The 15489-nt window shown below is 39.3% G+C and overlaps 1 protein-coding gene across 1 annotated transcript in view; it reads left to right on the top strand.

The window, feature by feature from the left end:
* The first annotated feature begins 4278 nt into the window (after positions 1 to 4278).
* LOC139449691 (zinc finger protein GLIS2-like) overlaps positions 4279 to 15489 on the top strand; it is a 52158-nt gene continuing 40947 nt past the window's right edge. The window contains exon 1 of the mRNA XM_071231192.1: positions 4279 to 4352. The gene's annotated coding sequence lies outside the window, so the exon portion shown is untranslated. The remainder of the gene's footprint in view (positions 4353 to 15489) is intronic.

The raw sequence follows: 15489 nt of genomic DNA, 5'->3' as shown, positions 1-15489 counted from the left end.
GGTGTACAGATTACATTTGTCCTGCTATATATACACGTGTCAGATTGTCTCCGTCTTGAGGTGTGCAGATTACATTTGTCCTGCTATATACACGTGTCAGATTGTCTCCGTCTACAGGTGTACAGCTTACATTTGTCCTGCTATATACACGTGTCAGACTGTCTCCGTCTTCAGGTGTACAGATTACATTTGTCCTGCTATATACACGTGTCAGACTGTCTCCGTCTTCATGTGTACAGCGGTACAGCTTACATTTGTCCTGCTATATACACGTTTCAGACTGTCTCCGTCTACAGGTGTACAGCGGTACAGCTTACATTTGTCCTGCTATATACACGTGTCAGATTGTCTCCGTCTACAGGTGTACAGCTTACATTTGTCCTGCTATATACACGTGTCAGACTGTCTCCGTCTACAGGTGTATAGCTTACATTTGTCCTGCTTTATACACGAGTCAGACTGTCTCCGTCTACAGGTGTACAGCTTACATGTGCCTTGCTTCATACACGTGTCAGACTGTCTCCGTCTACAGGTGTACAACTTACATTTGCCTTGCTTCATACACGTGTCAGACTGTCTCCGTCTACAGGTGCACAGCTTACATTTGCCTTGCTTTATACACGTGTCAGACTGTCTTCGTCTACAGGTGTACAGCTTACATTTGTCCAGCTGTATACACGTGTCAGACTGTCTCCGTCTACAGGTGTACAGCTTACATTTGTCCTGCTATATACACGTGTCAGACTGTCTCCGTCTACAGGTGCACAGCTTACATTTGCCTTGCTTTATACACGAGTCAGACTGTCTTCGTCTACAGGTGTACAGCTTACATTTGTCCTGCTGTATACACGTGTCAGACTGTCTCCGTCTTCAGGTGTACAACTTACATTTGTCCTGCTTTATACACGTGTCAGACTGTCCTCGTCTACAGGTGTACAGATTACATTTGTCCTGCTATATACACGTGTCAGACTGTCCTCGTCTACAGGTGTACAGCTTATATTTGTCCTGCTATATACACGTGTCAGATTGTCTACGTCTTGAGGTGTACAGATTACATTTGTCCTGCTATATACCCGTGTCAGATTGTCTCCGTCTACAGGTGTACAACTTACATTTGTCCTGCTATATACACGTGTCAGACTGTCTCCGTCTTCAGGTGTACAACTTACATTTGTCCTGCTATATACACGTGTCAGATTGTCTCCGTCTTCAGGTGTACAACTTACATTTGTCCTGCTATATACACGTGTCAGACTGTCTCCGTCTTCAGGTGTACAGATTACATTTGTCCTGCTATATACACGTGTCAGACTGTCTCCGTCTTCAGAGGTACAGCTTACATTTGTCCTGCTTTATACATGTGTCAGACTGTCTCCGTCTACAGGTGTGCAGATTACATTTGCCTTGCTTTATACACGAGTCAGACTGTCTCCGTCTACAGGTGTACAGCTTACATTTGCCTTGCTTCATACACGTGTCAGACTGTCTCCGGCTACAGGTGTACAACTTACATTTGTCCTGCTATATACATGTGTCAGACTGTCTCCGTCTACAGGTGTACAGCTTACATTTGTCCTGCTATATACACGTGTCAGACTGTCCTCGTCTACAGGTGTACAACTTACATTTGTCCTGCTATATACACGTGTCAGACTGTCTCCGTCTACAGGTGCACAGCTTACATTTGCCTTGCTTTATACACGAGTCAGACTGTCTCCGTCTACAGGTGTACAGCTTACATTTGTCCTGGTATATGGCATGTGATTAATGATTCATTTCGTTTACCTATTTTCATTGAACCAATTTTTGAACACAAAATTATCCAGCCACAGAATACGTTTTACAAACTGTTGAATGGTGGAATTAGTCATGGAATGAGTCATTCAATTTTCAATTACATGAAAAACAAACTCGGTATACATTCTTTTGCCGCTCAGTTTACATACACATACCTTGAAACTATTTCTTATTAAAATTTCGAATGTCAGTAAATGCCTTGGTCATTTTTCTCAAACTTTGGAAAGCATCTGTTTTTCCTGGCAATAAAATGTTCCACTTGAACAATATCGTTGATTTTTCTTTAGAATACATCAAAGTAATGTTTATTGTTTTTAATCCAAGAAATCTAAATATATCTTTTAGCGGATAAAATAATATTATTCAAGAAGATGAAGCCGATATTAATTCCCAGTAATAGAGCGAAAGTCAGTGAAATAACATTGATATTAGGTTGTAGCTTAATGATAAAGATCAGGTCATTACAAAACATCTTTACATGCTCATATGAAACAAAGAAGTTTTTTTCTATTCTCTGTTTTTTTATGTCAGTAACAATGAAGTCATCAGCGGTATTGTTTCTCTTAACTAGCTTATACTCTTCAATGCAAAACAGGACCGCCTCCGTGGTCTAGTGGTAGAGCGTCCACCCGGAGAGCGGAAGGTCCGGGGTTCGATAACCGGCCGCGTCATACCAAAAGACGTTAAAGATGGTACATGTTGTTACCCTGTCTGAAATACGTAAATTATCAATGTATAAGGAATATAAGTCATTGCTAACAGTTGAAAAGTATCTCTGTGAAATCACAAGCCGTCATTATACGTGAGCCTATGGCGGCTCGGAGTCAGTATACTGTGTCTCAGTGGGGTATTCATGTTAAACTGCGGCATGGTATCTCAGTGGGCTAGCACTATAAATCGGCATCAGTCCGGACTAGTACAAGCAGCCACACACACACACACACACACACACACGTCGTTATATAAGTGCAATAATCTTGGACGGGACGTTAAACCCAATTTCACCTCACCTCACCTCACCTCACCTCACCTCACCTCACCTCACCTCACCTCACCTCAATGCAAAACCCTACATGTTTCATCAGTCTCGTTTACATGTGAATGTGTTTCTATTTCAAGAGTATAAAAACGTTCAAACATCTATATATAAAATTATCTCCAATAATTCCAACGTATTTAGAAATATTAACTCCTTTCACGGGAAATAGGATAATACCTATACGTCAAATACTTGATTCAGACAGTTACAACTATAAATTAATTCCGATCCCTTTAAATAGGGTCTAGTCTGTCTCTCAGACACGAGTGAATAAATAAAAAATAAATCCAACTCAAGTCTAGAATGATTTGGCAAGTCAGCTCTAGGAAATAAGCAGTGCTCTTTGCTCCATTTGGATCATATTTCATATATATATTTTTAGATTCAAATATTTAACTAAGATGATTTATCACCCAACACTGGCTTTCCTCGGGAGATATTGCCTGGGTGAGATCAAGCGGTATCTCCGAGGAGATATGGCTGAAAAGAATTGTGTATTACAGTGCTTTACAGGTAATTGTGACGTCACACTCAAACAACATCTCTAATGACCTCTGCCACAGAAGCTGGTTAGCTTAGCTTTTACACCCAAGACACTGAGGCTGGGACGTGTCCAAATTTACTACCCGGGTACCTACCCCCCTATTACCCGACCCTACTCGGGTAACCACCGTAGGTCTCAAAAGATAAGTACAGAATGTCCGATTGGGAATTATTTTACCATAGCCCTGACTAAACGTATTTAGAGATATGTATTAAACAATCTGGTCACGCATACACTGAAGTTGACCTAAGTTACATCTTTATTCAACCATATGAAAAATCAGAAGGAATGGGTGCATAGTCAGAAAGAAATGGGAACAATAGTGACTTGTAGTGCAACCATAGATTTCTAAATAATTTTTTGTCATTAAACAATATATCACATGACTAACCACGGGTCCGGGTAGTCCTGTGGGTACCGGGTACCTGAGTTACCCGTCCCAGCCCTACAAGACACTATTTATTACCAATTCCGAACTGACAAAAAGTCTCTGAGCTTTAAACTTTTTTCTACTCGTGTTGATATATTTGATATCAAAAGACACTCGGGTGAGATTCTCCATTTTATTTCTGGGACTAAATATTGGTCTAAATAATACCATATGTACAGAGCGCTAATTTGGGTTATTATACTTCCAGCAAAACTAACGACATAATTAACATTTTTTTATGATTACGATTGGCAGTTATGCTGGTGTGGCCGATGCTATCAACATGCTCCTATTTGAAATTTGAAGAAAATTCGTCAAGTACTTTTTTACTACGCGATGCACACACAACGGGCACCTGCTGAACAAAATCCATTCAAAACTTCCCGCGTGGAAAAAGTGTCATGTGACCAGCGGAATTTGATGACGTATTGTTTGGCATGCAGGGGGTCTGAGCATGTGCGAGTAAGCGAAAACATCGATGGCCACCTTTCGAAACACAACCAAATCCAAGTAACAAGTCGACATTCTCGCCTACACAGGTATATTTACTCGACTTGGCTTAGAGTTTCGTTGTTACCCTTTCAAACCAAACAATTCAACTCCGTTTTAACACATGCACCCCGTTTTAACGCAGTCACTTCGGTCATAAATACTTTCGCGTTTTCCCACAACTGCGTGTGGTGTTCATTCATAAATATGGAACATTGGACTGTCGGCCGGAGGTTGTGTAATGACTTGGACAACGTGGGGTCGTTCTGTCAAGGGGCTTGTGAGAGTTGTGCTTTCATTGCCGCGGTCGTGAGCTGGCATAAAGCTGTTGTTAGCAAGCCAGCACACATTCTTTGAAAATCTATCGTAGTTAAACCCCCTGTTGCTTATGGCCTGTTTATTTAACTTTTAAATCACTCAACATTGTTTATCATTTTTGTATGGTCTTACGCACAATGTTAAACTGACTGTCGTTATGATGACATGACAATTAGGCAAGCGTTCTGTATTATCATTATTATTTGTATTATTATTATTATTAATAATTATTATTATATATTATTTTTATTATTATTATTATTCAACTTCAATAAAATATATTTGGAAAGGTACTGGCAAGCACCTGGGATATTAGAGATTGTCAGTCCTTAGAGAATGTTTAAAATGTTCAATCAAAACAGTAAAAATATTAACTTTTGTTCGAAAAGATATAAGATAGGGAGACAAGTCATTATACAAGTAAAGTATCTATAGATGTATTTAAGACATTGCATGCAACAAGGCAAGGGATCAAAGTACTGGTGATGTCATCACGTGTTTCGCAGTGGAATGAACATTAATGCTAAAGTTTTCTATTCACCTTTTAATATCCCAAAAATTACATATTTACAGACAAAACAGTTGAAGGCAGAAAACTACACGAAAATAGTAGTATTTCCTTCAGGAAATCAGTCTGAATATGACTAAAGGTTAAACTATAAACTACGTCATGCCGACCAAGAGGAGCATCGTCAGTTGAAGCATGTGTTCTAATGTCTAGTCATCACAATGGTTGAAGCTTGACTCCTTTAAACAGAGCTCCAGATAAGCTTTTGGTGTTGTGGGTATTTTACCCATGCATTTTAAAATCACTGGGTATCAGTAATTCTATCTGGATATTCAAATTTCTGTTACCCACTAGTTTTTACACATGTGGGTATTTAAGTTAAATATTTAAAAACACTATTCATCTAGTCCTTGCAAACTGGTGTCGTGTGGGTTCGAAAGCTTTATAGGACTCAGAAATACCACAATACTTCCACAAGAAATTGTGATGGCAAATGATCATGATGTATCTGTCATTGTGGAGTTTGGCAAGGTTGACGGAATGCCCGTTTATAATTTCAAAATAAGTTGCTGATTTGCTAATCGAATATGTAGGGTTACTTCACAATATTTTGATGATACACACAAGTTGTATTTTTGTAGCGGATGTGTAATGTTCGTTGCGTAGTTGATGCGCTTGGATTTTATTTTACTGCGTATTTCTGCATTTGTGATGCATATTTTACGCAGATAGACAGCTTATCTGGAGCTCTGTTTAAAGATCAGCCAACATGCCTGTATAAGACAAACATTCAGAAAAAGCACGTGCATTTTGCATCCTAATGCTAAACTTGCTTTGTTAGTAAGGTTGCCATGGGTACACAATATAATATATATACTTAACTTTTGATAGGGATCCCCAGCTATGTCATTCTATTTAAATATACACTTGACATATACTCACGGAGAAAAGAAATGCGAATACCATACATTTTGGTTAATATATGAAGAATTACTCCCTAGTCAAGATGTTACATTGGCTCGATGCACAAACCTGGGTTCGAATCCCGACATGGATACAATGTATGAAGCCCATTTCTGGTGTCCCCTGCCGTGATATTGCTGGAATATTGCTAAAAGCGGCGTAAAACCATACTCGTTCACTCACTCACTCGATGCACAAACGAACGTACTGTTATGTTGTGTGAACCGATGGTCATAAAAGCATCACATGTGATGTCATGGATCCATGATTTGAGATGCACCATTTGTCTCGAGTAGGATAGGTGTGTTAAGTTTTGAAATCACATGCAGCATATTGTGATAAGTATAAAGACAAACACTTGACTGATTTATAGTTTTGTCATTAAGAGGTACATGCTGGAAACATCTCCTCTTAACGTTCCTGGGCGGTTGAGTACCCTGTGGTTAATGCGTTCGCTCATCATGCCGAAGACCTTGGTGCAATTCCCGACATGGGTACAATGTGTGAAGCCCATTTCTGGTGTCCTCTGCCGTGATATTGCTGGAATATTGCTTAAAGCGGCGTAAAACCATACTCACTCACTCACTCTTTACGTACATACTTCTTTATATATTTCTATGGTTCACATTTTTTTTGGCCGTGAGTATATTATGAGAATCTGTTTGGTGTATCATTGAAAGATAAAAGTATCCCAATCAAAGTTTTATAGTGTACAGGCAGCAGTTAGAGAACTACCGTAATAAGCGCCCCTGGCGATATTTACTAATATATCCCAATTAGCATCCCTTCCGATTGATCAATGTACACAAGACTTATGTATTCGTGTATAATACGCACTCGTGTGTTATATGCATCCTTAATTATGGGCAATTAAATTCTGGAAAAATATATCTGTCGTATATAAACAGTTCAGACCGTCAGCATAAACCACAAAATTTATCTTTCAACTCTGTTTTTTCCACCAAAATAATATTCTAATAAGAGCCCCCTAATTCTAATTTTGAGAGTGCCCTGGGCACTGATTACTAGTGGCCTAGTGGTAGAGCGTCCTCCCAGAGAGCGGAAGGTCCGGGGTTCGATCCCCAACTGCGTCATACCAAAAGACGTTAAAAGATGGTACTGTCTGGCGCTCACCATTAAGGACCTAAAACAAGGACTGGTCGGCTCGGAGTCAGATTACTATGTCTGAGTGGGGTATTCATGTTAAACTGCGGCATGGTATCTCAGTGTGCCAGCACTAAAAATGGGCATCAGTCCGGACTAGTACAAGCAGCCACAAACACGTACATGCACGTGCATGCAAATCGCTATATAAGTGCAATAAGTTTGGATGCGACGTTCCCCTCACCTTTAATACCAAGGTTTTAGCACTGAGCCCAACCTGGTACAACCTCATCAAGCAGCATGCAGTCACCAAGCGTGCTTCTAGTTGGTGTATGTGCTGTGCAAAACAAGCGTTCTAACTTCAACAATCTGCAATGAAAATAATTATGAATGATCAGGCCAAACACTTTTAATTTGGTTTACAACTTTTGCGACTAATTAATTGGGAAGGTCGAAATGAAAATATAAAACTTTTTTTAACAGCTCCATAGTTTAGTGTTTGGTTTTAATTATCCCAGAAATTAAAAATTCTTGACTGTTCGCAAACAGATTATGAATATTTTTGTGTTTAATTATTCACAAGTCAGCGGAATTGGTGAGCAAACTGAATTTAAAAAATCATATATAATCACATATATGTGATCTCCATGTTGTTCATCAGTGCAATTGGTCAATCTGAAAAATGAAAAAATGTGTGACCTTAGATGCCCTGTGTCTGACGGTAACACAACGTTTAGTCAGGAAATACAGAATCTAGCCAAATCTTGAAGTTAATAGTTACTTTTATCATGTTAAACCTGTATGACTCTCGAAGTTGTACTGTCTGCTGGATAATGACACCAGATTAGAACTGGTCTTCAGCAACCCATGTTTACTGTAAGGGGGGACTAATAGGATCGGGTGGTCAGGCTCTGTGACTTGGGTGATGCATGACATCGCATCCCAATTACGTAGATCGATTCTCATGATGTAAGTCATTGGATTGTCTGGTCCAGACTCGATTATTTTCAGACATCCGTCATAATGCTGGAATATTGCTGAGTGCAATGTTAAACAACAACCAAACAAGCAAACTGTATAATGATAATGTGACACTACCCACATGAAACATTGGCTAATTGTGGTTTCATGTGAAGCCTATTACCATCACACACTATGTTCTGTCTAGAAAAACCTAACTCACTTATTCATCACTGGGGCTAGGACGATACACCAACTGTGAGTTTCGATTCATATCACGATACCTTGCTGACGATCTGATACGTATCATACCCCTGCATGCACACACTTATCTGTGGCCCATAAGCCATCATTTTCATTGACAGGGTGACCCGTGAATATCCGGGGTAGAATAGATCATCAGCAACCCATGCTTGCCATAAAAGGCAACTAACAGGATCGGGTGGTCAGGCTCGCTGACTTGATTGATGCATGACATCGATCCCAATTGCGTGGATCGATGCTCATGATATTAATCACTGGATTGTCTGGTCCAGACTCGATTATTTACAGACCGCCGTCATATAGCTGGAATATTGCTGAGTGAGGCGTAAAACAACAAACCAACCAACCAACCAAATCATTGACAGGGTGGCCAAATACCTGGCACACTGATGATTCACAGATGGCAGCGTGAAGTATGACGCAATGGATGAAAATGTTGACGTTTTCACTAGTAAATTGGCACTTCTAATTAGTGTTTGGTAAACAGTTATTAAAGCAAACATTTAAGTTAAGAATTGTTACTTCAGGTGTGACTGTGATTGATACTTGTATCGAGAAGTAAAAACTTGCGATCCACTGATTCATCAGTATATCATGCCACTACTATTTGTCACACATGGAACGTCTTTAAAGCAGGTTTGATGTCTGTATCGGTTTCCTATTAAAAGGGCATGCTATCTGAATTACAAGTATTTTTTTTCCCATATCAGTACACCATGTCGAAAAACATCGTAAAATATTTAACACATATAATGGACAAGTAAAATGTCTGTAGGTCTAGTAATACCAGTATTGTCTATTCAACTCATTATTTTCAATTTCTTTTGATATTTGCACTTATTTAGAAGTACATACAATAATGGTATCTTGTCTACTCATCTGATACATCAGGATTTTAATGTATAAATAGAGGTCACCGATTTCACAAATCTACAATATGTGTTTTTGGTACAGTGTTTGAAATTGTTAAATAGTTGTTGAAAGTGTATTGTCGAAGCATCACCTCATCAAGAGATGAAGAGAGGCATGGAATAGAAATGTTATATACAACTTGTTTGAGTGAGTGAGGCAATGCTTGAATCACTAGGTTACACTTACCACTCCACTTGTAAGAGAGAGGCATAGTATGTCATGTATACTGCACAGCCAGTGAGATAGACATGGTATATGAATGTACAGTATACAAATGGTGACAAAGGCATGGTATATGAATGTACAGTATACAGCCAGTGAGATAGACATGGTATATGAATGTACAGTATACAACTGGTGAGATAGACATGGTATATGGATGTATGGTATACAACGGGTCAGACAGGCATGGTATATGAATGTATAATATAGAACCGGTGAGATAGACATGGTATATGAATGTATAGTATACAGCCGGTGAGATAGACATGGTATATGGATGTATAGTATACAACGGGTCAGACAGGCATGGTATATGAATGTATAATATAGAACCGGTGAGATAGACATGGTATATGAATGTATAGTATACAGCCGGTGAGATAGACATGGTATATGAATGTATAGTATACAACGGGTCAGACAGGCATGGTATATGAATGTATAGTATAGAACCGGTGATATAGACATGGTATATGAATGTATAGTATACAACCGGTGAGATAGACATGGTATATGAATGTATAGTATACAACTGGTGAGATAGACATGGTATATGAATGTATAGTATACAGCCGGTGAGATAGACATGGTATATGAATGTATAGTATACAGCCAGTGAGATAGACATGGTATATGAATGTATAGTATACATCCGGTGAGATAGACATGGTATATGAATGTATAGTATACAGAGTCAGACAGGCATGGTATATGAATGGATAGTATACAACGTGTCAGATAGACATGGTATATGAATGTATAGTATACAGCAGGTGTGATAGACATGGTATATGAATGTATAATATACAGCTGGTGAGATAGACATGGTATATGAATGTATAGTATAGAATGTATGGTATATGAATGTATAGTATACAACGGGTCAGACTGGCATGGTATATAATGTATAGTATACGAGCAGTGAGATAAGCGTGTTAGTTGATGTGTTAATCACTTCCAATCCCGATTAATACCTGACCCCCCACTCAGATGAGATCAATAGCCAATGTCGGCTTTTCCCCTCCTTGACTGACCCCCAGGGCCTCCTGTAGGAGTCCAGCAACAAATTGACGAGCTGATTACTGTATACAGGTGAGTTAGCTTTGTGGGGGGTACCTGTTACAGGTAAATCTCTGCAGGGGGTCTCTGGCTGGGCGAGCTGGACAGGTTGACTGGAACCTTTATTCATGTTCAGGGCCTTGTGCTGTAGGAAAGGAGAAGGGAAGATGAATTTAAACTTTGATTAATTTGGCCATGTGATCGTTGACATTTGTTTTCTGACGTTAATTATTTATGGGAGTAGTTGTTGGTTAGGGCAAGCAAGTTTTGAATGTCATCATTGATTCTTTACACTGAGTACATGGGAGGGATACAATATTTTTATTCTTGGATTTTCTCTCATGGATCAAGGCACTTGCTGGTATGTATGGTACATGTCATTTCAGTGGTGAATCAATGTATTCTCTCACACATATTTTGGGAGTGCTACTGGCAACAGATAGAGAACTTTTAGGGATGGTATTTCCAACAGAGGGACATATGGGTGTGGTTCTCTCAAGGGGGAAACATTTAGGGTGGTACTCTCCTCATCGAAGGAACATTTGGTATTCTTCGCAACAGTAGGACATATGGTGATGGTGCTCTCCTCAACAAGGAGACATTTGGGGTGGTACTTCCTTCAGTGGGGACATTTGGGGGTGGTACTCTCAACAGGGGGTTATTTAGGGGTGGTACTCTCAACAGGGGCACATTTTGGGGTGGTACTCTCCTCACAAGAGGGTCATTTAGGGGTGGTACTTTCTTTGACAGGGGAACATTTGGTTGTGGTACTCTCAACAGGGGAACATTTACGAGTGGTATTGTCAACAGGCAGACATTTAGGGGTGGTACTCTCCTCACAAGGGGGACATTTAGGAGTGGTACTCTCCTCACCAGGGGGACATTTAGGAGTGATATTCTCCTCAACAGGGGAACATTTAGGGTTGGTACTCTCCTCAACTGGAGGACATGTAGGAAGTGCTACTATCCAAAATAGGGACATTTGGGAGTATTACTGTGTGAATCAGGACATTTGGGGATGCTACCATATGTAATGTTGTGTTTGTTGGTTGTATAACTGGTCACTTTTCGAGCTTTCTTACAGTGGTCTGTAAATATTAAGTTTGGATGAGACAATTTAGTAATTGATATCATGAGCATCAATCCACGCAAGCCTGACCACCCGGTCCCGTTAGTCCCCTCTTATGACAAGCATAGTCGCCTTTTACGGCAAGCATGGGTTGCTGAAGACCCATTCTCTGCCCAGATCTTCTGTGAACAATAAGATGAGCTCCTTGTTCAGGGCTCCAGGTAGTGTTTTGAGCCATTGAGTATTTACTCACAAATTATCATTCATATTGGGTATTGATAGTTTTCTCTGGGTATTCATTATGTTTTTAATCCCTTGGGTCAAATGAGTTAACATATTTTAGAATAATTCTGTTTCAGGTAACTTCTAATTTGTATGAGTCTGTGTGTTGCCCCAAGTGTGTAGCATGCCACATGAACTCACAACATTGATCTACATGTCTAGTTAACAATAAGTGACCTGTGAAGACCCTGGGTAGAACAGTCTTCAGCAACCCCTGCTTGCTGTAACAGGTGACTATGCTTGAAGTAAAAGACGACTAATGGGATTGAGTGGCCAGGCACGCTGACTTAGTAGATACACGTCTTCGTATCCCAATTACGTTGTCAATCACTGGATTGTGTGTTCCAGACTTGATTATTTACAGACTGTGGTCATATAGCTGGAAGATTGCTGAGTGTGCCTATAAACACCAAACAAACAAACAAACAAACAATCAAGTTACCTATAAGCAAGGCATAACGTCTTGTTTATGAATTATTCACAACTTTAGGGTGGACCTATTTGAGATCTGTGATGCCTGTAAAAAAGATCTGTATAGAAATGCATGCACACAAGTTGAAATGGATACATAGGGTATTTTTGCAGTGTTTCAAAACTATTTAAAAAAATTTTTCATGTGTATTTGTTCGAAGCAAGTCAAAATGTACTGGGAATTTATGATAGATCAGTGTTATACCAGTGCCAGCCAGTAATGCAGAGAATGATTTGTGTCGGTGAGTAAGCATTGCTATTTTGTAAGCATGACAGAGTTGTGTCAAAGCACTGTTCCACAGTAATAAATGAGTGTCCACATTTCAATTTGGAAATGTTTGCATCCATTGATATTTAAAAAAAAGTGTATGTAACTTGTGAAAACTTATTACTGTATGTGAATGGAACACTGATTAAATAGTTTTTGAAAGCACTCAATCCCAGCATGCTTCTGTGTCAGTCAGGAACTGTAGCCTGTACAAAAATATATAACAGCTGTTCCTGTTCGGGTCTGGTTTCTTGGCGACTTGTAAGAAATGTTGATAGAAGATGCCATTGTCGTTTTAGAGGCTCTTTGTCTCCGCACGTCAAGATTATCCAACAGAAATATCAGTTTGGATGCTCCATTGCAGCAACTTGGAGGTTGAAGAATATGCTTTTTGTGCAGCGACCCAGCACATCAAAAGATAAACAGTTTGTCTGAACTTGATGAAATTCCTTCCGTGAAAAAACCTGATAAAGTTTAAACTCGCTTATGTTTTCCTTGGGGGACTTGAGAAATTGAGATAAGTTATATCTTGAAACTTCCTGAAACACCCAGTCGGACTATTCCGAAAATGTGCCACCTGGTCTGACTCTACCCATCATGCATCTGCTTCACGCAACTTTATAAGCTTGAATCATCAATGATAAACGTGAGCTAGGTTTTCTGATTTTTTGTCCAGGCAGTTAGTTTCTGCCATTTCCGGGCCACCCAGTGCAGTCAGCCGCTGGAGCTTGGGAGCTTATCTTTCATGAATATTTTTAACATATATGCGCCATAAATGATGTCAGGGGAATCGCTCCTCAGCTTCCTTCTGGTGCATTTTGATAGATTCAGGACTGCAGCTGGTTAAATCTGTGTTCGCCAGACAAGACTGTCTTGATAAATAGCCATTTCAGTGTTAATGAATCGCGTCTGTTGCTTATGTCGCTTCTATCTGATCTTTGTAGATTTTAATGATGGTTCCTACATGTTTTTTTTTGGTTGGGAATTTGTTAGTGCAGCCCACTTGTGCAATTTTAATCATGACATATTCACAACTGAATCAAGATTTTGCAGAGTTTGACATATTTTTTTCTGTTTACATGATTTGTTTTGGCAGTTCTTAATATTTGATCTTTTGTGCATATTCCTCGTTATTCATGACTTGGAGGTTGTCCGGTTAACCAGGGTGGCCCTGTCATCTGTGGTGCTGGAATATACTGTGCAGAGTTGCATCCCTTTGTTGTACCAGGATCAGCTCACCTCAGATGCATACATATTATAATCTCATACATGGATTTTCCCACCTGCGTCACATTAAGCTAACATGCCTTGATATTAATGAAAAACTGTTTAAATCGGTAGAACTCCCAAACCCTTTCTCAACTGTGATTTGCAATGTTATTTTAGCTGTTAAGTGTTGCTTTGGAAGTTACTCCTCGGATTGAGAGTTATGAAGGTTACTGATTCACTGGACATGACTGGTGGGGAGATTAGTCACTCCTGGTTTGCTTCACAGCTATGGTTTGGTTCCTCATCTCACATCCCCACGGGCACTAAGTCCCCTGTACCCCCTGATTTTGAGACATCACTTAAGAGGTTTTTTAGACCTTAGGATGACCACTAGTATGAATAAGGCGACTATGTTTGTCGTAAGAGGCGACTGACGGGATCGGGTGATCAGGCTCGCTGATTTGGTTGATGTATTTCATCGATCCCAATTGCGTGGATCGATGCTCATGATATCAATCACTGTATTGTCTGGTCCAGACTTGATTATTTACAGACCGCCGTCATATAGCTGGAATAATGCTGAGTGTGGTGTTAAACAGCAAACCAACCAACCAACCAACCAACTAGTATGATTACCATGGTATTCAAAGGATTTCACATTTTTCTGTGGTAGGTATTTTAATATCAAGATGACTTAATCAAATTTTCTAATTTAGATAAAGAATTTAGTGTGCATTCTTTTGAGCTTGGTACAGTTAGGCTAGGCCTTAATGACTTAATCAAATTTTCTGGTTTTCAAAAAGAGGTTAGTTTGCATTCTTTTTAGCTGACTACCCTGCCAATTACATATTTTGTTATAAAAGAGGGAATCACTTATTCTCTTTACAGTTTTGCTTAAAATATAATTAACAATATTTAACATTTCAAAGAATTTTAACACATATCAATAAAATGTTACGGATGAAATGTTTATTTATGAGAATACATCATACATAATATTTTAGTGGTGTTTTTTTTATCAAATTAATAAAAAGGTGAGCATATATATATATATTTATTTCCTTCAATTTCTAACATGCATTGACATTCCTTTGATGACATCATACAATGCAATGGTTGGTTGGTTGGTTTGTTGTTTAACACCGCACTCAGCAATATTCCAGCTTTATGACTGTGATAAATCCAGTGATTAATATCATGAGCATCGATCCACTTAATTGGGATCGTTGACATGTATCATCCAAATCAGTAAGCCTGACCATCCGATCCCATTAGTCGCCTCTTATGACAAGCAATCACCTTTTACTGCAAGCATGGGTTGCTGAAGACCTATTCTACCCAGGATCTTCACAGGTCCAGTGCCATGGCATCACCAAAGGTTACAATGCAGTAAAGTCAAAGTTTAAAGACCGTTGCAGCGCTAGCCTCATTCACTTTTTCCAACAGCAAGACTGTCATAAAAGGGGAATTAATTCATGTATCGTTAGATATATCACATCCTTTCTTTGATGATTTGATGTTTAGTCTGTGATTCATGTCTGCATCGCTCACTTTGGCAAAAGTTTAACATAAAGCACA

Source organism: Haliotis cracherodii, unplaced genomic scaffold, assembly GCF_022045235.1.
Source record: "Haliotis cracherodii isolate W230 unplaced genomic scaffold, xgHalCrac1.p SCAF_8, whole genome shotgun sequence".
Lineage (NCBI taxonomy): Eukaryota > Metazoa > Mollusca > Gastropoda > Lepetellida > Haliotidae > Haliotis > Haliotis cracherodii.
Note: the sequence above shows the minus strand (reverse complement) of the source record. Positions and strands in the feature narration are given on the sequence as shown.